The 26,992-nt window shown below is 38.9% G+C and overlaps 1 protein-coding gene and 1 pseudogene across 7 annotated transcripts in view; both read right to left on the bottom strand.

Annotated features, from left to right (window-relative positions):
* The window catches only part of NRG1 (neuregulin 1), a 1,116,936-nt gene that overhangs the window by 733,389 nt on the left and 356,555 nt on the right, over nucleotides 1-26,992 (bottom strand). The gene's annotated exons all lie outside the window — the stretch shown is intronic.
* Nucleotides 16,036-19,239, bottom strand: LOC123586846 (annotated as a pseudogene).

Here is a 26,992-nt window from a genome sequence, read left to right as displayed (position 1 = left end):
TGCTCAATAGTTTCAAAGTGGTTATCCAGTGTAGAAAATAACTTCGTAGGACAAAAAGTGTAAATGCTCTAGGATCCACTCCATATAGGGTGTTGTAGGGGTTTCTACCAATTATCCAACAGAGGACACAACATCAGAGAGAAGAGAGAATATTATTCTATGGTTACATAAAATAGTGAAACATAACATTCATGATGAAATTAAAAGGAATTGGCAATTTAATTTTTTTTTTACAATTAGAACTACTGAAGTATGTATTTTCTTTCTGAAACAGCAGGTAACAGTGAAGGTAACTGGGGAGAGGGTGGGAGGCTGTTAACATTTCTAACTGACTTGTAAACCCATCAATCAAAGGATGACTTCAAAAAGCAACAATCTAAGACTACCAATTCTTCCTTGGTTAGAATTCACCCTTCTCAGTTTAAATTAGCTTCATACTCTGCGCATGGAAGGGATAAGAAGGAATTCTGTCCTGCAGCTCCATCTGTGCCCAAGGTCACCATACTAACAGTGTGTCTTCAGTGACTTCGCAACCATGCACGACCGTCATCTACAAGGACTTAAATACATAGCAATCCCAAGGATGTTTTAACAAGAACCGTTTTCACTTCATGCTGATACTTAAGGATTGTCCAATCTAGGATCAGAGCTAGAGTGGCCACAAAGGAAGTAAATGATACCACTAGATGTCACGTGGCTTACCAGAAGGAAGGTGCCTACCACAAAATGTTCTTTTTGGAAGATACATGTTTTGTCTATGCTAAAAATGACGCCCCCCCCAAAAAGAAAATGTATTATTCTTAGTCTACATATTTTTCTTGTCCAATTACCTCCTGCCACTGTAGTGCACGTATACTGACAACCAGTAATACACTGCTCATATCTACAAGAGCTCGTGGTACAGTAATCCTACTTGCATATACATCAAAATAAATTATAAATTAATATCTTTCAGACCTATCTTGACTGGTCATTTCTACCTGCCATATCAAGATTCTCTGTTCATATCATAATTTAATAACTTGAAATGTACAGCTTATGATCTGGTACGTAATAACTATTTGATAAATGGCAACCGAGGATGGTTATTTCACTTACAATTCAAATAAACTTAAATGCAACATAGTTTGTTGGAACAACACAATTTAGATTAGGAATCTAAACATGAAGTTTCTACTAATGTGTATCAGTCTCTTGCTTTATTAGTAAAAGCCAGTTACCAGCTCTCCATTTCCCCATCTGTAAAACAACACTTTTTAACATCTGACTTCAAAATGCTACATAGGGCTGGCTCAATGAAAATAAATGAGATGTGTATTTAGTACCATGAACTCCTTGGAGTTACAAATTGGGGCATTCCCTTGTTGCTAGGCAACATTAGAATGGATAACAAATCAAAGCCTGAAACAGCATTAATGTGACTATATTTGTAATGGATTCATACAATAACTGTACAGATAAAATTTATGAGAGGTTGCTTACTAGACATAATACCTTTGAGATACAAAGAATTCACATATGCATAGAGTCCAGAATGGCCACTGCATTTATCAACAGGCAAGAGGAATTCCAGCCAAAAGCCAATCTTCCAAAATGGTTCAGACTCAGCCAACTTCATTGGCATGTCCTGGAACAACAGGATTGCCAAAGGTAATATATCAAAAAGAAAGGGGCCACAAGGGGCCATGAAGGAAGAGCAGGGCATAGGAGTTTTCAATGGCATACTTATATTAGATTACTGTTCCTGCCTAATGCACAAAGAAATTATCCTTTTTTTTCATTTAAAAATAACCAAGTTCCAGATCTCCTTCCAAATATTTTGCCAAGAGTGGCCCGAGAGGACCATATGCAAGGCAGATGCTTAAAGTTTAAAAGAAGTGCTTGAGGCATAACAGTTTTGGAAAGGTACTTGGAGATTACTCTAGAGAACATCTCTATCATAGTTGCCTTACTCTGTGTGAAAGATGATGGAAATTGGACTGGACCTAAAGAAAAGGTGAGCTACTCAGGATCATGGCAAGTATGACCAACACACAGAAAACAGCAAGCAAGGGTGCCTAGGCGGCTCAGTTGGTTGGTTGGGCTGAGCTCTTGATTTTGGCTCAGGTCATGATGTCATCATGTGTGATATCAAGCCCTACGTTGGGCCCTGTGCTGACAGTACAGAGCCTGCTTGGGATTCTCTCTCTCTCTCTCTCTCTCTCTCTGTCTCTCTCTGTCCCTCCCCACTCATGCTTTCTCTCTCTCAAAATAAATAAACATTTAAAAAAAAAAAGAAAACAGTAAGAATTTGGATATGATATCCCTGTTAGAAGCCTAAAATCTAGGGTTGGTCCTGTATGTTCAATTGTATTATTTAGGTTTTTTGTATTTTAAGTTACAGGAACTCATGCAGTCATCTTCAAAAAAGGAAAGGGACAAGTTACTCTAAAGACAGTGTGACAATGAAGATTAGGAATCTCACTGAAACTCAGGAACTTCACAGCAAGTGTCAGAGTACAAGGGAAGATTTCTTGACAAGTAGGACCAGAAGGACCAAGGATCTAAGGCCCTCAAGTATACAGGCCAACTAGCATTTTCTCAGAATCACACTCATAATTTTCCACTTTTGTTACCTGCAACATTTTAGTGGGTCTCAGTCTCACCACAGCTGCTGTATCTAATGGATACAACCCCCTTTACCATATGTGCATTATCTTCCCTACCTCATAGCTTCTGTTTCCTCATCATTCTGACTTGTGTGTGACTTCTCATGACCCCTGCTACCCCATGGATTCAGATTTCTTGCTTGCTTTCTATGTCTTAATAGCACCATAGTGAGAGAAAAGTAGGCCTAGTTATTCGTCATTCCTTTTTGTATAAAAATTTTCATGGTACACTACCTTTTAGAGTTTGGGCCAATCTACAGATTTGATCAGTTAGGTCTTGGGTCAGTGACCTTGGCTCATTCACTAATAGGGACAACCACAGGAGAAGAGCCTTCAGTAGAAATTGTGAGTCAAGTACTCTCCATTAAAAGAAAGACACTATGGGAGAGCAAGACACTATGTTTGCCCTGTTCAAATACATCAGCCCTCATGGAGCTAATCTCTCTTCAGGTAGGGTCACATTCTGGAAAATGAAAGTGTCAACCAATTTCCAATTACAGTCATTCACCCAAGTGTCTGTGGCACACCCTCTCTGTGCAAAGCACTGAACTAGATATGGCAGATAATATCATTTGTGCCTAGAAATGCAAGTAAAATTTTTACATTTGTATTATAAAGAAAGGTAAGACAGAAACATCTGGATAAAAGGATGTGGGTGATTCCAAAATAGCAGTACAAGGTATTATAGTTAGTGTACTATAAAGCAGTGCAGTATGGGGGGAAAAGTACTGAGCTTAAAGTCAGAGATCTGAATTTTTGTCTTTGCTGTGAATATGTATTTTTTTGCTACAAACTTCAAAGTGATGATGAATAAATTACTTTATTTTTAGATACCTGAGTTTTTTATTCTTAAAATGAGTGTGAAGAAGATCCAGGGATGCAGCTCTACCTTTCCATAATTTTTTTTTGTATTACTACTACTCACCCAAGAAGGATATAGAAGAAATTGTTTAAAATGCTAATGTTGGGGGATAAGTCAACTCCTGCCTTACAGGAAAATTATATAATAGCAAAATTTTACACAAATACATTTTAATTGTCTGATTTATTTCACGGTATTTGCCAATTATTATAGTAAAGAATCAGAGTACAGTACTTTACTAGAATTGTTCCATTTATGACTTTTGTCTTTCTGAACTTAAAAGTCAACCAATTTATGTCTGGTTCTTCTAATTCAGAGAATACCTCAGACTGACCTGATTATTAGGGCTATCTCAGATTTAGACCCAGAGTACCAGAGACACACAGAAAGCAGAGATGGCACTTGAATCCTACAGTGGCATTGACATCGAGTTTTGATCTGTGCGTGTGCCTTACTTCAGCCACTGCCTGTGGTGTGTATCACTAGCCAGATAGTTTGTACAAAAATACCACATCCATTCCCCACGCTGTTGTTTTGACTTTAACCTTTAACCTGTTTGATCAAAAAACTGAGAGCAGTTGATACTTGGATCTCTGTAACTAAGAAATATTCCATGCTCCATTGTTTCCAATCACTTTGTGGAAAATGTGTGAAGTTTAAGAGCCGGTCATACTTGTGTCAAATGCCAATTTCATCATTTACCAACTGTATGTCTTGGGCAAGTTATGTGAAAGCTTGGGCCTCTGATTAATACTCAGATTTCAGAATCATTTCAAAATCTACAGGAGGCCATGGGTGGAAGTCCCTAGTAGGGAACATGGTATAAGTGATACTCAGCATGTACCAATGCTTCCATTAGCTCCTCTCCCCTCCCCGCCTGCCTACCTTTTGCACTGCTCACAAGCCAATGATCTCTTCCTGACGTGCTATAGGCAGTCACATTCCTCATGCCCTCATAGGAGAAATCCACTAAAGGAAAATTCCTTCCGATTTACATGGAATCCACTCAGGAGGGGTTAAATGAACTTCACAGAAACCATCAACCTTATCGACACTGTTGTCCTTTGAGATGCGAAAGGGCAATAATTGCTATAGAAAATTTCATAGAAGTGAAACCAAGCCGTCAAATAAGGACTAAGATAGATCACTTAGAGGAGAAGTTATAAATGGAGATCTGATAATATAATTTACTAAAAAAGTTGATGCAATGGTATTATGTAGCCATTTCCCCTGAAGGTTACACTGAAAGGTTGAAATCAGGAAGCAGTGTTTTGCCAAGTGTCATAATGCAGAACGAGGATACATCACTAATAACTCCGCAAAGAAATGCAATATAACTACAGCCCCAACGATGAGCAATATGAATGCTGCAATCGTTAAAACACATTTGAAACTCCAGTCTATGCAGAAAGCAAAAGTTTTCTAAGACAACCAATGAATTGGATTTTTTTTCATGTAGTATAAGTACACACAGAACCAACTAGATATTATGAAATATTTGGAACTACTAACTATCATTATAGTTTTCCTTGGAGGTATGAGATATTCCCAAATGCCTTTATAAACTCTATTCTGATTATGTAAAACAAAATTTTTAAGCCATTTGAGACTAGAAGAAGGCATGGAAAAAGTAATTTCTATTTATCTATTTCTGTACCTCTTAGTAATAAATAATCACAACTTATATTAAACCACGCCTTTCTTTTAATGGCCATGAAACGCATTCCCTAGAGCTGTGCATTATTACTCTTCGGATGTACCATGTTTACTCACCTGAGACAACTTTTTGCCTCTTTCTACACATGCTTGCCCATTATGGGTAGAAAATCTAGCCTGAAATTTTGTAACTCCTTTACTTTAGGGCAAAGTGCAAGACGTATAAAAGAAAACCAAAAATAGAACTGCAATTCCTGAGGGCTTCCCCATCTATTAACCTCTATTTCTCTCCTTTTCTCCTCTTCTTCTAATCATGCCTTCAAGTAATTATTTACATTTTTTTGTTGTCTGCAGAAGGATCACAAACCTCACAATTCTCCTTTATAAACACTCTCTGGCACTTGAATATTAATAATCATTTCATACTTTTCTCTATAGCACTCAATATCATTTCTTAGTTTAAAAAAAAAAGACTCATTTCATCTTATTGTAGAGTCTGGGGTGGGCAAACCTCCATGGAAGAAACAGTCTTAGAGATCAAGGTAAGAAATCTTTTCTTCCCCAAACTGACCCCCAGTGTATATGCTTTTTAACAGCTAATTTCACTGCTGAGCAGTTACTATGAGCCGCAAAAATTCAAAATTCTTCAAATGAATATAGTATGTGCTTACAATGCAAGATGCCAAAAATCCCTCTCATGCCTTTTGACCAAAAGTACAGAGGGGCAGTGTGCCTATTACTGAAAGGCCAGTGAGCAGAGCCAATATTCCTTTGGGTGTCCCAACACAGGAACTTTGGAAATGGGGCTGATAACCGCTCTACTACACCTCAGGTTCCAGGACGAGTTCCAAATTTCTTAGCATCACCGTTTTGAAGGGTATTTTCTTGCATTTCAGAACTCCAAGAGTATTTTATCCAGTATAGCTTGAGGAAGAAACTACAATTATTAGGATGGAGAGTCAGGCAAAAATGGAGTTATTGTCCATGATGGAGAGCTCAAAGGTACGACAGTCAGAGTCTTCCCCTCTCTTTTGTAAAGTTATTATCATGACAGTAATTTTATTATTTTCACATTGCTCATAATTCAAGAAGAACTTGTATCTTTCAGAATTTCTATTCTATATTTTATCATATTTTTTCCAAGTAAAAGTTTTTCTGTTAGAGAATAAAAGCTTATTGTTTTGAGATTGAACGGTATATCCCCTATGCCTCTTTGGTTATTTGTAAGATTTCAGACAAGGATTTCATGCTATCTGTCAGAGACTCCTTCATTTTGGATGTAAGACTCTTTTTATAATATGTCCTCTGCCCACTTTTCTAGCCTTTCACACTACTCAGAAACTAAGTCAACCAACTTACACTTACTTTATCTTATCTTTCTCTCTCTCCACTTTGGTCTTCTAAAATCACTCTTATTTTCAGGGCGCCTGCGTGGCTCTGTCGGTTAAGTATCTGACTTTGGCTCAGGTCATGATCTTGTGGTTCGTGAGCTCGAACCCTGGATCAGGTGAGCTCGAGCCCTACTTTGGATAAGCCTTGCTTCTTTCTCTCCCCCCTCCCCCCACTCCTGCCTCTCTCTCAAGAACAAACAAAAAAACTCTCTTCTTGTCTGCATGAACTATGTCACTTCAATATTGAATTCTAAATCGAGATCACTCGTCTTGCATGGTCTGCTCCATTAGAACTTTGTGTGGATACTTGAATGTCTCACACTGCTTTATCATTGCCTGCTCTCTTGTCTATTTCCCTCATCAGTTCAAGAATTCTCTTTGGAAAAGAATTATGTATTACCTTCACTAACCTAGTCCAGAACTCAGCATATAGAAAGTGCTCCACAAATGTTTATTGTATACATTAGTTATTCAAAACAGTAGAATTTATTCAGATTGCTAACATTTAATTAAATATCAAGAGAATCTGACCTGACATATATGATGAAATTAAGACTCAGACTGGTTAAAATGACTTGTCCATAATACAGATTCTACAAATTAATAGATCTGGGTTGAGACAAGGAGTTTAACTCCAGGGACTATACATGATACTAGTTAAGTACTCTGCAGCTGAAGTCTGCAGTTAAACACTTTAAAACTTTTTCACAGATGATTGAACAATGAATATGCAGGAAATGCGACTACAGATCTCTATTGGTGTTTCAACCACTGATTCAATGCTTTGAGAATATTCCAAGGATATAATATATGTAATAACATCCTGAAAGAGAAATATTCTGAAGATTTCATCCAAGGGATTAGGTAACCCCTGATGTCCATTTTAGGCTTAAAATTGCATGATATTATTTACATAAATTGATTAAAATACCATGTGCCAATCTCAACTGAGTGACTCTATAACAAAGAGAAAGGCATAGCCCTCTCCCAGAAGACGCAAAAGACTCCCTTCTTCAGTCTTTCAAAACTCATGCCAGGTTGAAACTGGCATTGATTATTTGGCAGGAATAAATTTCCATATTGCCATGCCCAAAATAATCATGTTTGTTATTAACAATTTCTTACTAGGCATCCATGCTCAACAGCCTCTTGGAGCGAAATGAAAGATAATTAAAAGATGTACATGAAAAATATCAGTTTCTCAATTAATTTCATAGGAGGCATGGAACAAGAGATGAACAGTTAGGTACTTTTGTTCATAGTAAAGCCAACCAAACAACTAAGAAAAACAATAGGCCATGGATGCCAAGTGGAGAAACAGAAAAAGTTACAGAGATGAGGAGGTATTGAGAAATGAAGTTTAAACAAATCTAAACTCCGCACTTTCTTCCCAATCTCCTCCTAACGTGGTGCCCATCAAAGTGGGTGACACTATTATCCACCTGCCCATCTCAATCAGAAACTACAGATTCATCCTGGGCAACCTTCTTTCTCACTCTCTACATGCAATCAGTGACCAAATACTCATGATTCCATTTCTTTCATATTTATTGGATATAATCCCTCCTATTCATTTCCAAAGCCATGACCTTAGTTTATACTCCCATTACTTCTTCCTGTCTCATGCCTCCTTCCACAAAGGCCATCCTCCATACTTCCAGGAAGCCTTCTTTAGACTCCCTTTCTGATTGTGATGCCCAACTCAGTCCTTCAGATATTCTTCTTTGCCCTCAGCATCACACAAAAAGATTTTCATAATCTGGTCTCTACCTGCCTCTCCAACGCCACCATTCCCAACGAACAAACTTTGTTCCAGATATTTCAAGTCCCTCCCAATTCTCTAGATGCATGAAAACATGCTTTCAGCCCATCTTGTTCTAAAGCTATGGGTGATATTCTCCCCGTATCTCTATTTTGGGTTCCTACTCCACTTTGGGTTTCTGGTCCGTTTTCTTCAATCTCCATCTCTGTTTCCATCCATCACCTCATATGAGCTGTCAGAATTTCTCTTCACAATATCCTTCAGATGGTCTCCCCATGACTTACTTTTCTCCCAACTGTACCCTCCATTGCAGCTGGAAAGAGATTTTCCTTCCTTTCTTTTTTTAATGGAAGTATAGGGCGCACAATGTTACATTTTGTTGTAACAAAGTGACTTGACAAGTCTATAGGTTATGCTATGCTTACCACAAATGAAGCAATTATCTTATCACCATCCAACGCTATTACAATACCATTGACTATATCCCCTATGCTGTGCTTTTTATCTAGAATGATCTTTTAAAATCTCATCATGTTACTAACTTGCTTGAGACTCTTCAGTGAGATTCCACAGCTTTAAAGATATAGACAGAATCCTAATCAGAGCTTAAAATGTGCCACGGGACCCTGCTAGCTCTTATGACAACAATTCACTGAATTCCCTTCTCCCACTGCCTTTTTAAGCTGTGACCACAGCTTTCTTTACTCAAAATCTCTATGCCTCCACACATAATGGGATATTTATACATGCTGTTCCATTTTCATGAAAGACCCTTCCTTACCCATCATCTCTACCACATTCATTAAATGACTCCCATACATTATTTAAATATCAACCCTATTCCTGGCACAAACAGATTTGCTAACTGGATAATATTCCTTTATCTGGGCTCAAATAGCACCATATTCCTTTTTTTTTTGTAAGCTCTTATTTAAAATTACATTAAATTAGGAGATTAATTGATTAATATCTGAATCCCTCACAGGGCTATGAGCTTCATGACAGCAGTGACCATGCTATTTTTATTCCAACTTTCAAAAGGCTGGGACAGAATACTAATCTGGAGAGAATCACAGGATGGATTGGAGGTAAAAAATGTTGAGACAGGAAGTCCAAACTGGAAGTAGTCATGGTATTTAAAAAAAAAAAAAAAAAAAAAAAAAAAAAAAAAGAGTCCCTCAACAAAGAAGGTATTGGTAACTATGGAAAAGAAGGGTAGAAAATGGAGAAAGGGAAAGGAAATTTCAGCAAGATTCAATAATTGACAGAAGACAGGAGGGCTGATGGAAGACAGAAGAGAGAACTCAGAGATGACTCTGCCTCTAAGCCCACATGCCCAGGAGAATGCTGGTAACTCCAGTAACAAAAAGAGAAAAACAGAAAAAGAAAGTAGTTCAGTGAGATAAGTGAAATAACCATGTGGAAAAGTTTAGCAGATGGAAAACTAGGTATAGAGAAGTCATTTCACTGGAGCAAGAGCTGAAGACCTGGAAATGAATAAGATAATACTCAAAAATTTTTTCATAGTGTCCCTCAATATGGCTGGCATACCTATGAGAGAATCTGAAAATATATCAGTCCTTGCTCCTGTCTCCATTAATCTCTTAGTGTGGGAGAGAGGTGTTTGGACGCGTGCTGGTCTGAAAAAAACTATTTACTATACTCTATACTCTTCTCTGCACACTCACCCCCATCTTGCCCAATGCCCAGATTGAGAACTATTATATAAAGAAAGAGAGCAAAGGGCTGAGGGCCTACCATCCATATTTAGAAACAGAAGAAAAAGGACCAGTAAAAAACTCAAGAAGGATCAGACAGAGAAATAGGAAAGGAGCAATATAATGTAATGCCCTCAAAATGAAGGGTTTTAAGACAGAGTTTTAAAAAGAATTCTATCTATCTATCAAATATTACAGGAGATTTTGAACCTGAAAATAAGAACCACAGAGCTCAGCTACAGGGAGCATCTTACAGTCAACATGAGAGCACCTGCGATTTACCTAAGGTGGGAAGGGGAAATGGAGATTCTAGCAACTGACTTCCATCCTCAGCTATATTATTATATTAGTCACTCAACAAGGAAGAGAGCCCTAGTAGAACATCCTGACTCTAAGAGAAGGGCTGCTTGGAAAGACACAATTGGCAACTATAGATGTAGGCATCCTGAGGAGAAGATTTCACCATTAGCATACCAAGGTCCAAGTTATAGAATTTTCAAATCTCTGTGAGATTAAGTCATTTTACCTTTTTTCCCCACTGCTTCACATTTGCTGCAAAAATATAGCTCCTTCCTCAGATTTCAAGACAAAGATGTAAACGTCTTTTGGGTTAGCCCCTCAGCTCCCAAACATGAGAACCATTATCGTGCAGCAATTGTTTCAGTCCTCCACTTATCACTACGCTGCTCTTCCGGGAAGTTGGCAGGTAGAACTGTTTCCTCATACATATGCATATTAAATAATCTGTTTTCAGTCATTCCTAGATTGCTATTTACATTCAACACTGTCACACTCCATTACAGGGAAATTCAGTATGTTAACTCTTCGTAGAAGACTATCTACCAATTCTTTATTGTTCCATCTAGAATGAGGTAAATCATTGTGAAATATATTTTAAGGTAAACAGGAAGCCAATATCAATATTTGCCTGTTAATGATTATGCCAAATTTATGAAATATCATAGAGAAAACATGGAGTCTCTTTGGCTTCCAACTTCCAAAGGAGATTGACTAGAAGTGATTATCTAATCCAGACCTAGATCTTTATGATAATTTTAGAAAAAAACATTATGGGTACATTATGGTACGTTATGGGTAATAAAATTAACCACATTTGATTTTTACCCTATTCTAATATTTCCAATACTACTCTATTCTACACTTACTTCTGTTGTATAAATACACCCAGTGGATATTCCCAGATGAAATCATTTTCTAAACCAAATTGCAAAACCAAAATTGCCATTTTCCTTTAGTTATTAGGAAATCTTAGCAATTAAGAGCCATATTCATAAAGGGAATAATATTTTTTTAAAAGAAAAAAATGTCTAAATTTAAAAATCCAAAGAACCCTAAACTTCAAAAAGGAAAGAACCAAAAAGGAAAATTGATTTTGAGGCAATGGGAATGGCGGCCTGAACCCAAAGGGTACCTTCCACCAGAGACTAAAAGAGAGTCCCAGAAAAATTCTTAAGTGAAAGGCAAGGAGGGACTGAGCTAACAGAACTTATAAACAACTTCCAGTATTTAATTAGTAAGAGGCAGAACTGCTTCATTCATTATTCAGTCCAATTTATGCACAGATTGAATGGCACCAAATAATACATGTCCAATCAGAAAAGCTGGTCCTAAAGAAGATGACTAAGCAGGAATGGTTTCAGTGAAACACAGGCTAGGGGTGCCATCCACTCTATGAGGCCATTGTCTGTGAACTCCCTTTTAAGTTGATTGTTTCAAAAGGTATTATACTTTTAAACAACTGAGACACTAAGGCATATTGTCAGGATAATATCCCATGGCAGAAAGGTCATTATGACAGAAAGTCTCATAGGACTTGGATTAGACTATTTCTTAGGCTTTGGATTCCTGTCTTTTCATGTCCACTAAGCTCTGATGTAATGCCAGCTTAAAAATGTGTCTTAATTTATTTTCACTGAAACACAGGTAGTTCTTTTTTTTTTTTTTTTAATGTTTATTTATTTTTGAAGGAGGGAGAGAGAGACAGAGCATGAGTGAGGGAGGGTCAGACAGAGAAGGAGACACAGAATCCAAAGCAGGCTTCCAGGCTCTGAGCTGTCAGCACAGAGCCCCCAACGTGGGGACAGAACTCCTGAGCCATGAGATCATGACCTGAGCTGAAGTTGGATGCTTAACCTAACCGACTGAGCCACCCAGACACCTAGGTTATTTTCTTTAAGTGATTTAATATCCATCCTATAGGAATATCATAAACAAAGACAGAAGCCCATTTTTTAGAGAAAGCTCTCGCTTAAATTCCTAGAGCACAGTAGTTAAGGATGTAGGTTTGAATCTTGACTTAACTACTGACTTATACTGTGACCATAGGCAAGCTACTTTTCAGTAAATCAGCTTCCTACTATGTAAAATAGGGATAACAGTAGGGGATCTACTGCAGGCTGGTGTCTTGAAAATTAAATGAGATAACATTAGTGAAGTGCATAGAAGACTGACACTGGGTATGCTATATTAGCATTTGTTAAGTAAACACATAAATTCAAATACTGCTGATAAAACCAGGTGATGAGGAAGCTACAAAGATTGAATGAAAAGTTTTAGGTAGAACGCTTTATTGAAGAGGTATGTTTTTCTTAAATTCTTACATCTAGTTTATATGTGTGATACAATCTGGGGAAGAAGGTTAACTCAAATACAGTATTTGTGAATCGCACTGTACCCAAACCCTGGAATACATGTATAGACATGTAAGGCAAAGTTGCTCTCAAGGCACTTGTAATCTAGTTTGGGGCAACGTACAGCCATTCAAATTGAAGGCTTATATACAATTTAAGCATATTTTTCAGAGCAACCCACTGACTCAAAGCAACGTACTGACTAAAAAATTATAATGAAAGTAATTTCAACAGAAATTATAGAGAGAAGAAGACAATTCAGACAAGGTAGATAAATAAGATTTTATCTTAGGAGGTGAGAAAATCAATAGGAGACAAGACAAAGCTTTTGTGATGATTAGAATGATATAAATATAAGTTGCAATAAGAAAACAAATGGCAGAGGCATCTGGGTGGCTCAGTCGGTGAGGTGTCCGATTTCAGCTGAGGTCATGATCCCATGGCTGGTGAGTTTGAGCCCCACGATGGCTCTGTGCTGACAACTCAGAGCCTGGAGTCTACTTCAGATTCTGTCTCCATCTCTCTCTGCCCCTCCCCCGCTCATGCACTGTCTCTCTCATTCTCCCTCAAACACACATAAACATTACAAAAATTAAAAATAAATAAATAAAAAGAAAGCAAATGGCATACTTGGAGAAGCAATGAGTGAAAACTGGTTTGAAAGAATGGTTCACAGAACAAATACTGGAGACATGATTTGAAAACGTGGTTTAAATTTGCCTCGCCTCCATTATCCCCACTTCCATTCACATGTGAGAACTTGAACTGAACTGCAAAGATAAAAGCCGAGATTTCTGGTCCATTTGTGCAGACAAGTTCTGGCATTCAGAGAGATTCTGAACCTTCTTTAACAATCAAAAAGTTAAGGGGGTTTTAGCAGACATCCTGGGTGAATCTGCAGGGATAAAACAGAAATCTGGGCAGAGGAGAGGGAGCCCCCCATTAGGGGAACCTTGAGAATGTCAGGCTAAGGAGTTCTGATTTTATCACATAGGCTACCAGAGCCACTGAAAGGTCTTTTTGTGTTGTTGGTTTTTGGGGTTTAAGGATGGTAATTTGATAAAATAATATGAGCCAAGGGACAAGGCACCATTTTTCTATGTGGGACTTGTGAACAACTAGTTGTTGCCAATAGTCTAACACTGAGTTATATGAGTTATGATTCTCATAAAAATATATCATGATTCTTCATAGCACTTACCTTTAAAATATCTCACATACATGGAATATGTAAGATTGGTGGTCTTAGGTAACCTTTGGCAAACAAAGTGCAATTCATCTCCGATGACTCACATAATTTGCTTATGAGTGTCTAACATCAGATGACTACGTCTTTTTTCTTATAACTGCTTTATTGCATTTAATCGTGTCAATACGCAAAATGAACTAGTGGTTCAAAATTAATTACTTGGACTCATTAAAGTAGTGAAATATGAAAACAGCATTATAAACGATATACTATGACCTAAACTCGCCAATGTAGTGAAGAAGTTTTTATACAGAAAGTACATAGTGAATCTGTGCAGAAAAAAGTTCTCTACAAATGTGTAAATTTCACGAGCAGTGCAAAAGGAAACCTGCAGACAGGATGTAGAATGATGAACATCTCAAGACTGCACTTCGTGGACTGACCATTTTTCATTGCTGGTCCTCAGTGAGTTGTCTGTTGCAAAAGGTTGTCAAATAGTGGTATGAAGCCACTGAAGCTTTCTTGTCATTTTCAAGGCAGAATTCAGGTATATCTATCAAGTTTTTCCGAAACAAGTGAAAACAAAAGCTGCTAGGTAAAATATTGACGAGTTCCCCCACTCAAGGCAGAGAAGAAACCAAAACCAGTAAGGTATCACTCAAAGTTGCAAATAAGTTCAGTGACAGTCACCTTATGGAGAAAAGCAGAATAAACTAACTGTGAAATTATTTATGAAACTGTTAGAAGATGGATAATGTCAGTGGTGTACAATGTGAAAGAACATTTACTATTTGCTGTTAGGCTTTTATCAGCAGATACTTGTCTTCAGACTTGTACGAAATCAGAGACATCCACAGTGTAAAGTAGATCATATGTGTACAAGGAGAAATGATTGACAATTATTTATCACTAAAAACGAATGCCAGAGGAGAAGAGATTTCTTATTTGCTAATAATTTTGTAAGTCTTGGTGTACATGAAGGGTGCATTGGGATTGTTATTGACTGAGTGCAATCAATATGCACAACAAAGAAAGATAGCGTCACATGAATGACCGAAACTGCACCTAGGGGCAAACCAACGCTGCTTTGTTCACAGTTGTTAAGGTAAGTGTGCCTCCTGAACTTGACTTAAAGCTTGAGAGAAATAAAAAAAACGATGAATATCATCAGATTGTAGGCAAGAATTTCTAGCATGCTGTGCAAGAAAATGGGTTGAGAACAGAAGATTCTGTTTCTTCATACTCAAGAACTCTGGCTGTCAAGAGTAAAGGTCGTTAAATGAAACAGTAAGTGAAGAAAAAAATCCAGCAAAAAGATTTCTTTAATTTCCAGTGGAATATCTCAGTTGTATATTCAATATCTGGAGGACCCTGAATCTATCATTTCATAGACAACATTTAAGTTTAAACATTTAGGAAGAGAGGGGAAAAGTTTCTAAAAAGACTGAATTTTGATATAGATTAGTTGACCAGAGTTTCTATCTTACTATTTAAAGATATTCCAAACTTATTGAAGAAAGAAATCAGTGCTGTTATGGACCATATTTAACACATCTGAATGCCAAAAATGAATATGAAGAAATAATTATCACAAACAAATCCAATCAAAAATTCATTAGAAATCCACTGGCCGGTTATCTTCTGTGTTGATGAATTCAACATACCAGCCACTTTTCAGAAGAGCATGCCCTCAACCTAAACAGTTCCTGATAAGGCACTGGATGTCCGTCAGCAAAAACCCTCTCCCTAATTTCTGAATCCTTGTACGATTAGACAAACCAGAACCAGTCAAAAGACCACCAAATATTTGCTGCTCTTCACAATGACTTTTTTTTTTTTAACATTTAACTTGTTCTAAGGTTTCTTCACAAATACTGAAAAATACTCAAGTGCAGACAAGGAATAATCATAATGTTGTGGTCAACACTGTGAACATGGATTTATAAATTTAAAACATTTTCTGGTTTAAAACTAAATCTGGTAGGGGCACCTGGAGGGCTCAGTCAGTTAAGCATCTGATGCTTGATTTAGGCTCAGGTCATGATCTTGCAGTGATCTTGCAAGATCTTGCAGTTCATGAGATCGCGCCCTGCACTGGGCTTGTGTTGACAGTGCCCAGCCTGGTGAGGATTTACTCCTTCTCTCTCAGCCCCTCCCTCACTCATGCTCACATGCTCTCCCTCAGAATAAATTTTAAAATAAAAACTAAAAAAAAATAATTCTGGCATTCCATGCAGCTTCATGGGGGTCTGTGTGTCTATTAGGGCCAGTCTCTGCATGCTCAACAGTGCTTGCCTTTATCCATTTTTCCACATCCTCCATATCCACTTCTTCTGCCTCCCATCTGTTCTATCAAAGGTCCAGGGGGTCACTAGGGCCACCTAATTTTCCTCCACCAAAGCCACCTCAGTCCATGCCCCAACCACAACGGAAGCCACCTCTGTCTTCACCAGGGCCACCTCTGAACATTCCACCAGGACCACGGTGGTCCATGAGGACACCTCTTCTTCCCCACATGCCACTGGGGCCACCCCTGCCAAGGTCAATACCCAGGGGTGGAAAGGATGGTGGAAGGAAGCCTTTGGGCTTTGAGGCCTTACACTGGCTGTATTCTGTTCTCTGGGTGAAGTTCTGGTTTTCACACCCCAGATTGGGGCACTGCCAGGGTCTAGCTTGGTGGTGGATGTGTCCTCCTCCAGATGGATTCCCTTGGGAATCTTGGGACCCTCTTCTGAGGAATCCATCTCTGTCTCCTCCATGGCCTATGCAACCTCTGGGGCCTTCTGGACCTCCAGGGAGTGGCAGTGGCATCCATCTACCCTTACAGGGAGTCATACCACCCCGCATGCTATTCACCAGAAGCTTCCTCAGAGCAAGAGGAACCTCAAGTTTGCTCCCTTAAACCTTTTTCCCAACAAACCACTCCAAGGCAGCCTTGATAGTTGGCAGGTCTTCGTAGGGCACTGCAGCACTGCCTTTGGGCTTCCCTGTTTCCTTGTCTAAGAAGATAGGGATCATGGGTTGTCTGATTATCTTCTTCATCTTAACAACTCTACACTGTTTAAGAAGTCTGCCAGATCACCTAGGGTCACACTGTCCTTTAAGCCTTGCATATAAATTGCAATGCTGTCAGAGTCTTTATCTGGATCTACAATTGGGCCTAGATCAAGATCTGGTCCTTTGTCCATGAGTCCACCAGGCTTACTGAAGCCACCTTGCTCTCTAGCACCCATTCCACCACAGACTCCTTCCCGCCCACCTCCACTGATGCTTCCAAGATCAAATCTTGGAGTAGTATAACCAACAGTAGGCTGCCCATAAGAAGTTGCACAGATAATCTGCCCATAGGTCGCAGTCATCTGAGGCTGGGTAGAGCTGACATCAGTGGGCTGTCCATAGGTTCCACAATTTTGCTGCCCATATGCCTGTATAGTCTGTGCATATTCTTGAGTGGGCTGGGTAGCATAAGTACTGGCCCTGCTAGGCTGCAGCTTGGCTATAGGTACTGTAATCTGTGGATGTCATTTTCTCTCCTTCCTTCTTGTTCCCACAATGACTTTTAAGTAAGATCTTTCTAATTCAGCAGAAATAAAGAATAAATGAAGAAATAGACTCTATACGCAATCTGTTACAGCTGGTTATCTGTATCCTCATTTTGGAGTAAAGATACTCTCCCCCCTCTCATTAATATAATTGTTCCTTTTTTTCATTCCCACTGCTGAATTATTATGATGAATTAATTATTCAAAACAGCTATTATCATCACTTTTAAACTATTTACTATTGTTTAAAAATTATGACAGTATTTAAAAACTTTACCTGTAATTGGTCTGCCTATATCCTGGATGTCTATTATGTGGTTTGCAGATACCAAAAAGTGGAGGAACTTTGATGTGTAGGATGGATTGGAGGAAGAAAATGGTAGGCGGAGAGATGTAAAATGAGTTCAATGGATTAGGAGAGGTCTGCAATGGAGATGCTAGAAATAAAGCTAAAAAGATAATTGCAAAATGTACTAGCAAGACAGAATTTCCTGAATTTATTCCAAAAGAATAAATATGCACAACATGAGAGGAGTCTTTAAGGAAGAAGAGTCCTTAAGGAAGACTTTGAGGTTCCGAGATGAGGGGAATAGTTTTGTCGACAAAACCAAGAGAGTCAGTGGGAGACAATGGTTTATCCTAGAAAGTGAAGATTTCAGTATAAACACATTGGGTGTGAAGTTAATATGGTAACATCTAAGTAAAGAAGAATATTTTATATAAAATTAAAATAACACTGTATACAGATGCGTCTAAAATGTTTTAAAATTGCTAGTTCTCTGAATGACAGTAAGCGAATTACATTGATCATTTGCCTAATGAACTGGCTTCACAAACAAAGGTAAATAAAAGTGCATACTCTGAATTAGCATGGTCAGGATTAATATAAACACTGTATGTGAATAATTATTACTACTAAATACTGTAGCATAGAAACACAAACATTTCATCTTCATAAATAATATTTGTCCCTAGTTTGAATTACCAAGAGATATACATCTTTACAGTTTTCAGGATTTCATTTGTAGGTTTCCAGTATTTTTTCTCTACCAACAGATATGAAATTTTCCCCAAGAGTTGGCAGTGGTACAAACACAGCTTCATAATCACTGTGAACCGTTGTCTGTTTCTCTTCACTTGAACATTTGCCTTTCTGAGATAATTAACAGCCTTAAGTAACGCGCACACACACGCAGGCAAACACAGATACTCCCATGCCAGATCCTCACCCACTGATTCCCCCAATCCCACCACGTAAAAACAGTTGATATGGAGTAACAATTAGCATTTTTTTTTTACCATTATAATACAATTAAAGTTGGAAAACAAAAGGTTTGCTGCTGGATGGACTGGAGAATTTTTAAATTCTTTGATATTTCTTTCTAAAATATATAATAAGCTCATTTAGTCTCCCAGTAACACCCACATATGGCCTGTCAAGAGAGGATAATGCTACTGAGGGCCTGTTCTTGGGCCTCTTAGTCACTCAACTCTGGTCAGAGCACATGGTTAATATATGGAATTAGTTCATCATGATATCTTGCTAATACAAAATAGCTAAGAAACCTACAAAGATGAAAGGAGACCCAGGTTGGATTAAGGGTAGAGAGTAAGGGGCTGAGGAATTACTCAGGCATTAACTGTGTCAGGTTAGATTTAACCAAATGCTTGATTTTGTTACCAGGGAGGTGACTCAAAACTCCTCCTCTTTTACCAAACAGTGGTAATTATCCAGAGAATGGGCAAACATTGACCAGCATACCTACTCAGCTAATGCTGACATCCTCAGCTAATGAGTGTATTGATATAGCACATGAGAAATTATGACAAACATCACATTCAGTGTGTCACCTCATGCCACTGAATTCCTAGCTCTGTCACAGAGTCAATGGGAAAGCTCTCAAGGGTCACTTAGTCTTCTTGAGGTTGCTCTCCTTTAATGAATAAATACTGGCACGTTAATACCAATCATCCAGGAATCTATTGCAGAGGAGACTTTGTGCAAAATGAATATTAAACAAATATAAAAGCCACAGAATGGCTAAGTTTAAGTGTAACTAACGATATTAATATTATGGCATACAGTCTCACGAGAGACATTTTGTCATCTGGTGTGAACTTAGGCTACTTTATCTCGTACAGTCCACCTATACTTAGAAATAGTTAATTAAAGAGACAAAGAGAAAGACACACTCACTGAAAGCTGGGTTATCTGATTACCCAGAGAAACAAACATTGGATCAGCCATAATTACCCTAGAGATATTTTCTGTCAGGACTGGGAATTATATAGTTCCTCTTTCTGCCTTCTTTTTAAAAAAAAACTGTCTCATTCTCTGAAAAGTCAACCTGTTCTCCTTTCCCACTGTTCCTCACAGTACTGGTGTGGGAATGGCAATCACTGAAAATCCCAACTCTGGGAAATAAAATCATGCTAACATCAAGTACATGCTGTAAACATTTAATATTCAGCTTTAGAAAATTAGGCTCTACGTTTACCACTGGCCCGTCAGAATATGCTCATGCCTGAACTTAGTCTCTGCCTCCTGATTCTCTTTTGATCCAGAGTTGGGGGTTGAGAGGGGTATTGGATACCCAGGGATCTCAATCCAGACTTTCAAGACACAGAGATCTGAGATTCATTCCTGCTCTGCCTCTTCCAGTTCCGTGACATTGTGGGAACTACCTCAACTCTCTTAACCTCCTTTCTGAAGTGAGGATGATAATATGACTGGCAAGGCGACTGCATCAGAAAAATGTGTACTACCTAGTAGAAAATCTGAGACATGGTACGTATGAAAAACAAATCCTATTAGAATTTGATGCATAAAGATGCAGAGCACTTCAAGAAAAAGATGATACAGACAATGCAGCCTGGAACCTAGTACTGTTTCTGAATGATCACAGAAAACCCAGTACCAAAAGCAATTTTCTACTCAACTGTCAGGTGCCCTACAATGTGAAAGCACATCCCGTACAGCTGGAGGGCCCCTGCTGTAGAGTGTCTCAAGGGGTCTGCAGCAAACCTCTTCTGGTAGAATTACACCTTCAAGGGCTCTTTTTGGAGTCTTTGGAATGCATACAAAAGATCCAATCAGCTTCATAATAACTAAGGAATTAGCTGCCTTGAAGGAACATTTGTTCATTTCTCGCTATTTTGTCAGTGAAGGTCATAAAGTCCATACTGAATTCTCTGCAGGGACAGGCACGCAGGATATTCAGTAGTACATTTCCCACTTGGATATGGGAGGCTCGGGCAACTGTACTCTCCCTTTATTCAGTACCTAGCATAATGTTGGCATGCCCCTAAATTATTTGATGACTGAACAGACTGGTATGCAGAGTACTTTGGGGACAATGGAAATTCACCAAGGGCAGAAAAATCTGGCAGAGGATAACTCTTTATTAATAGATCTGTATATGCCCCATTAAGAAATGTGATGTAAAAGTGTGGGGTTTTTTCCTCTACACATGAAAGTTCTCATATTTTGCCACAGGTTTTATCATCTTGGGAAACAGTTTTCTAACACTCAAGACAAATTTTTCCAGCACTGTGAAAGGAGTTCTAATTTGAAAGCTGAGCCTTTCCAGATGTGCTTTAAAGCCCAGGGAGGATCTACAACCACAGTCTACCTAAGGCTTCCTCTGTGAAAAGAGCTCTCTTAAGATGGGGAGTGAATTCCTTTCACAGGACATCTTACATAGTTCTTCAACACAAATTTCTTTTATTGATGCCCCTTCAAATGCTGGCACTCTAAAGTCTCCACTGGTTGATTAGTTTGGGTCAATAAAAACAGTTTGGTCTATCCACACAGCCACCAATACATGAATAGCAATTTTCCCAAATTCTTGCTCTCCCCTATTTCCTCCCTACCTCAGGCCTGAAAACATATCTTGTGCTGTACCAAACAATCACATTAAGTTGTAAGTATTGTCAGAATGGCTTCTAATACAAATTTATGGGATTCTGTATAGTATGATTCAGATAGCACTGTTCTTGGGAGGTACTAGAGCTAGGTTCTGATCTGAGCACTAGTTGCCCGCAAGACATTGAACAAATCATGCATGTTTACGCAGCCTTAGTTTTCTCACATGTTCTGTAGGATGGCTGAACTATGAGTTGTTTTCTTTTTTATTTTTAATGTTTATTTATTTTTGAGAGAGACAGAGACAGAGCCAGAAAGACAGAGACAGAGAGCAGAGGGGTGGGGGCAGAGAGAGAAGGAGACACAGAATCTGAAGGAGGCTCCAGGCTCTGAACTGTCAGCACAGAGCCCAACGCGGGGCTTGAACTCACAGACTGCGAGATCATGACCTGAGCCGAATCAGGCGCTCAACCGACTGAGCTGCCCAGGTGCCCCTGAACTATGAGTTTTTTAATTTTTTTTTTAACGTTTACTTATTTTTGAGACAGAGAGAGACAGAGCACGAACAGGGGAAGGGCAGAGACAGAGGGAGACACAGAATTGGAAGCAGGCTCCAGGCTCTGAGCTATCAGCCCAGAGCCCAACGCAGGGCTCTAACTCACGGACCGCGAGATCATGACCTGAGTTGAAGTCGGATGCTTAACTGACTGAGCCACCGGGCGCCATAAATTCCCTTTTCGATTCTAAAATCTGAAGAAATTTCAGGCTTTTGTATGCACATGATAGGTATTCAATAAATGTTTGGTAGTTTATATAAGGTAACAAAGTTAATAATGCAGTGTAAAAAAATGACTGGTCTAATTGATTTGGAGTGATTTCTGCCAGATAAGATGTAATGAGAAAAGAACACAAAATGTGTATATTATGATCTCACCATAAATCCTATGGGAGTACCAAAAATCCTATGTATCTATAGTATGCATGTATGTGTATATATGTATGTATATGTGTATATATGAATATATGAATGTGTGTATATATATATATATATATGAATTTGTATATATCTTTCAGTATGTGAGCTTCGGAAGAAAAAATCCAGACATATTCTATCTAGGTTATTGACAGTTTTTCTGGGTATATGTTTATAAGTTGAGGCTGATTTTGATGTATAGGCAATGAGAAGAAAAGTGGAAACTAAACCGGAAGGAAAACTAGAAACTATGCTAAATTTCTCCCCACCAATTTGTACATAAGATATAATCACATTTTCTCATTCCTATAAAATTATCTATTATGTATGTGCACATGTCAACAGAAACTTTTACAATAGCTTAATCCATCTCCCTCTCCCAATTAGGGGACTCCGTCACTTTCAGTGCTGCTAGTTTGGGCTCTGAGGCACAGCATAAGCTATATGGTCAGCATGGACTTCCAGGACCTGTCAAACCATACCAGGATGAGATGTTAGGTGCACACTATCAGCATAAATAATTTATTCCGGTGCTGTCCTTCATTACATCAGTTCTGACTGGTTCTAGGAGTAGCAAAGGTCAATAAAAGAAGTGACCTAGGATTAGGGGGTAGGTCTGTAAAGAGAATGAGTTGAAAGATCAAGTCAGCTAGTGAACGAGAAATTCAAGACAGTGACCAGGAGGTCCTGAAAAGGAAGCCTAAAGGGGCTTGAAACCCGGTAGAGAATAAAAGACTCAAGATTGGGGAGTACAAAAGGGGTCAAAGAACAGGTATGCTTGAGAGGAAAGATGGGATGTGAGAGACTCTTGTTGGGAGAGAACAGACATGCCTGAAAAAGTAGATTCCTGTGGACATAGGGAGACAAATGTCTCTGGAAGAGCTGAGATCAAGGAATTGTAAAGTTAGGTTGTTAAATGGGTCATTCCAAGCAAATGAGGAAATCACACAAAAGCATTTCAAGGAGTCAGGTAAGACTAAGGACCTAATCCACTTATGGGTGTCCTTTAAGGGCCTTTCTAGGGCCCTAAATGTGAGTTATGAGGAGGGATAAATTGTATGGAGTGCAAAGAGAACAATTTGGGGTGAACATGGGCATAGTCTGGCAAATATCCTGAACATTCTAGTGGCAAAGGAGGAAACTGCCAGGCTAATCACCCGTTACTGGCCACCTTCATCCTCCAGTCACGCATGTGTGTGTATGTGTGCTGGGAGAAAGGAAATTGGGCTGCATGGAACCAGTGTCCATAAAGGAGACCTACGTTTCAAATGCAATGAACTGTTGAGAATACAGAGGATTCATTAACAATCCAACAGACACAGAGCTAAGTCAGAAGCGGAGGATGAGTGTAGGGTGGCAGACATAAGGAAATGAAAATTGAAGTCTGCTAACCAAAAAGAGCTTACAATGCCAGGGGAATTTAGAGATAAGGAAAAAACATATACATGACTAGCCTAAAGATTTCCTAAGCCGTCTTCATGTTGTTTGGTATTAATATTAGACTAAGGCTCAAGAGGATGCTACAGCCTGGAATGTTCCCTAAGTTTTCATGTGGTCCACATCTGGGTTCCCTGCATTTAGGAAAAGCAATGGGTAGACAACTGTATCCATCATTCACATGGAGTGGCCAGGCAGGACAGCAGATCTACAGGTCAGGAGCCCTCAAAGCAGTGGGAAGTAACAAGTCAGGTGAGTGGTCTGAAGCAGAGCAAAGAAATTGAAGCTGAATTGCTGCTAGCAGCTCATGTCCCAGACTCTAGCCCAATACTGCTACCTACTGTAGGGACTGAGAACTTTCCCTAGGCATCATCACCTTGTCAAGGCTACTCACACAACTCCTCCTCTCACTTGCCCTTAACTTTGACAAGACAGCCAGGTAAATCGGCATTATTAACAATTTAAGTGTAGCCCAGATAAGGAGAGGGTAGCTATGTCTACAGGGTGTGTGGAAATGGAGTGGAGAATGAGACTTGGAAACATTTGAGTAACTAGCTTTTGGCAAAACTGGCTTTTAGCCTTTTTCCATCATATCCTGAAAATGGTCAATTGCTATATCTGAATTTATTGAGAAGTTGATGTTTCCAGAACACTTGTGGAGGATGAATGAATTTTTTCACCAGCAAATAGGTCAAAGCATCTTTTTTTCTTTTTCTTTTTCTTTTTTTTTTATAGCCAGGGCAGTAATACAATGGAAGTTTAAAAGATACGCTTGACAGCCATTCATTCATAGCATACCATTATTAGCCCCAAAATGAAATCGCCTTTATCTGTTTATCAATTATTTTATGTATGCTTTATTATGTATTTGTCATGTATTTATATTTATTTGTCAGTTATTTTACGTATGTTCAATTAGGGTAAACAAATCAGTGCATCAGAGACTCACTAGGTATAGACAATACCAGTTCATCTACCCCTGCCTCAGTTTTACAAAAAAGAAAATATGAATAATGCTAGGAATGCTTTGCCTGATTGATCCTTGTCAAACACACCATCCCCACCACCTGCCTCAGACAGACAGACACACACACACACACACACACACACACACACACACACACACACACCTTAAAAACTGTCAGAAATAAGAGAGACATCCCAATTCTTGAGAGGGTGTTTTTGGCTGCTTTACTGACTTTTTCTAAAATGAGGATCTTAATGGGGTGCCTGGGTGGCTCAGTCAATTGAGCGTCCATCTTTGGCTCAGGTCATGATCTCACAGTTCATGGATTCAAGCCCCACATCGGGCTTTGTGCTGACAGCTCAGAGCCTGGAGCCTGCTTTGGATTCTGTGTCTCCTTCTCTCTCTGCCCCTCCCCTGTTTACCCTCTGTCTCTGTCTCTCAAAAATAAATAAATGTAAAAAAAAAATTTTTTTTTAAACAAGGATCTTAAGACAGAAGAAAGAAAACTAGGCTTTCCTTGGTAGCAAAGGAGAGAGAGAAAAAAAATCAGAATGGATTCATAGGTATATGAGGAAAAGCACATGTAGTGGTTGGGGATTTGTGCATCTTATAAAATGAGCTTCTATCCTTCCTGTCTAGAACCAATCATAGCAGAAAACAGGAAAGGCAATAGTTGGTAAAATGTGCTCAGGTGGAATGTACATCAGACAGAGCCCTGTTGAGATGACTAGCATCAAACATTCCAGGAATGGCTGATGCTCAATCAGTTGACTTCTTCCTCAAAGTATCGTGACGTGGTTATGAAATGCCTTACCTCAATAAAGAGCTTCGAATTCCTCTGAAAAATGAAACAACAGGAATAGAAAGGCTTTCACTGCTTTAAAAATGATCCCAATATAATACTGGTATTAAATTCTTAGCATTTAATGTTTCCTGAGGCTATCCTACAACATAATAAGAAATATCATAGCTTTAAGAAGAAGCTCAACAGCACTTTCATGCTTTGTAGAAAAGCCGAGTTACAGAAAAAACAAATCAAAAGTAAACAGATGGAAGGAATGCCACATGGGGTAAATAGACAACATGGGAAATCCTTCCTACACGGGAATTAGAGAAGGCTTCAACAGACTCACTGGTGATGTGAGTGAGGAGGCAATAACATGGTTGAGAAAGGAAGAGTGGGGAGAGAAGACTCAAATATGGGGAGAGTGAAAGAGGAATGGAGGTCACCCCTCTACTGTACTGATGGGAAAGATACAGTCACATCATAGGCCTATCATGGGTAATATCGCTTCCCTGGTTGGCATAAAAGGCTCTCTCATTGTGTCAATTACCACATTTATGCCAGCTGGCTGCAAAAGAGGCATATCGAAGGAAGGAAGGAAGGAAGGAAGGAAGGAAGGAAGGAAGGAAGGAAGGAAGGGAGGGAGGGAGGGAGGGGAAAGAAAAGAAAAGAAAAAGAAACAGTGCCCAATTTGATGTTGCTTTACAGATAGAAAAAAATAGAATGCTGATCCTTTCTGGGTTTAGCAGACCCAGAAAACCACTTCCACTGGTACAATACAATATACCTGCCACTTCAGAGACAGGATCTATTAAATAAGGGCAAGAAGTCAGGCAAATCCTTGCTGACCACCTACCATATTTCATGCCCTGTTCTAGATGCCATGGAACAAGTCAGACAGAGTTTCTGCTCTTGAGGAGCTTATATTCTAATAATAATTGCATAATAAAGTGATACTTAATTCATATTGGCTCTTCAGGAGAAAAGTAAAGAGGGGCTAACATGAAGCCAATTTGTCACCACTCCCCTTTCTTCAGTGGAGAAGACATTTGCCAAATCAATTATGGCATTCTCAGCTGCTGAACCCTTCTCAACCCAGTGCTCCTGACAGCCGGTAAGATTTCATCAGTGTCAGCTCCTGGAAACCTAAACCAGAGTTATCTTATATTTGACATACAAACCTATTTTTTCCTCTCTTATTTTATTTCCTTTTTATTTTTTCTTAATCATTTGTGGAAAAATTGGAAAATTCCTAGTAGTACTAGAGAAAACCAACAAAAGGGAGCGAAGTCCCTCTCTTCTGGCCAGTGTTTTCAAATGGATTTCGAAGAACCCAGGGATTAGACCAGTCTTGTTCACAGCACTGGAAAGAATTTAAACTGAAAGCTGTGCCTCCAGGTGGTGGCCCCAACGCCTGCTGTACAAACAATTGTGTTGTTCTCCAACATTTTCCTCACTGTGATCTTTTCTGGGAGGGTGTGAGGCCTTATTTTAATCAAGTGTCTTAAAGATGGTACTCAGGTGCTCTTGGCATTCTCTTCAATCAA

Source organism: Leopardus geoffroyi, chromosome B1, assembly GCF_018350155.1.
Source record: "Leopardus geoffroyi isolate Oge1 chromosome B1, O.geoffroyi_Oge1_pat1.0, whole genome shotgun sequence".
Classification (NCBI taxonomy): Eukaryota; Metazoa; Chordata; class Mammalia; order Carnivora; family Felidae; genus Leopardus; species Leopardus geoffroyi.
This window is presented reverse-complemented; position numbering and strand designations above follow the sequence as displayed.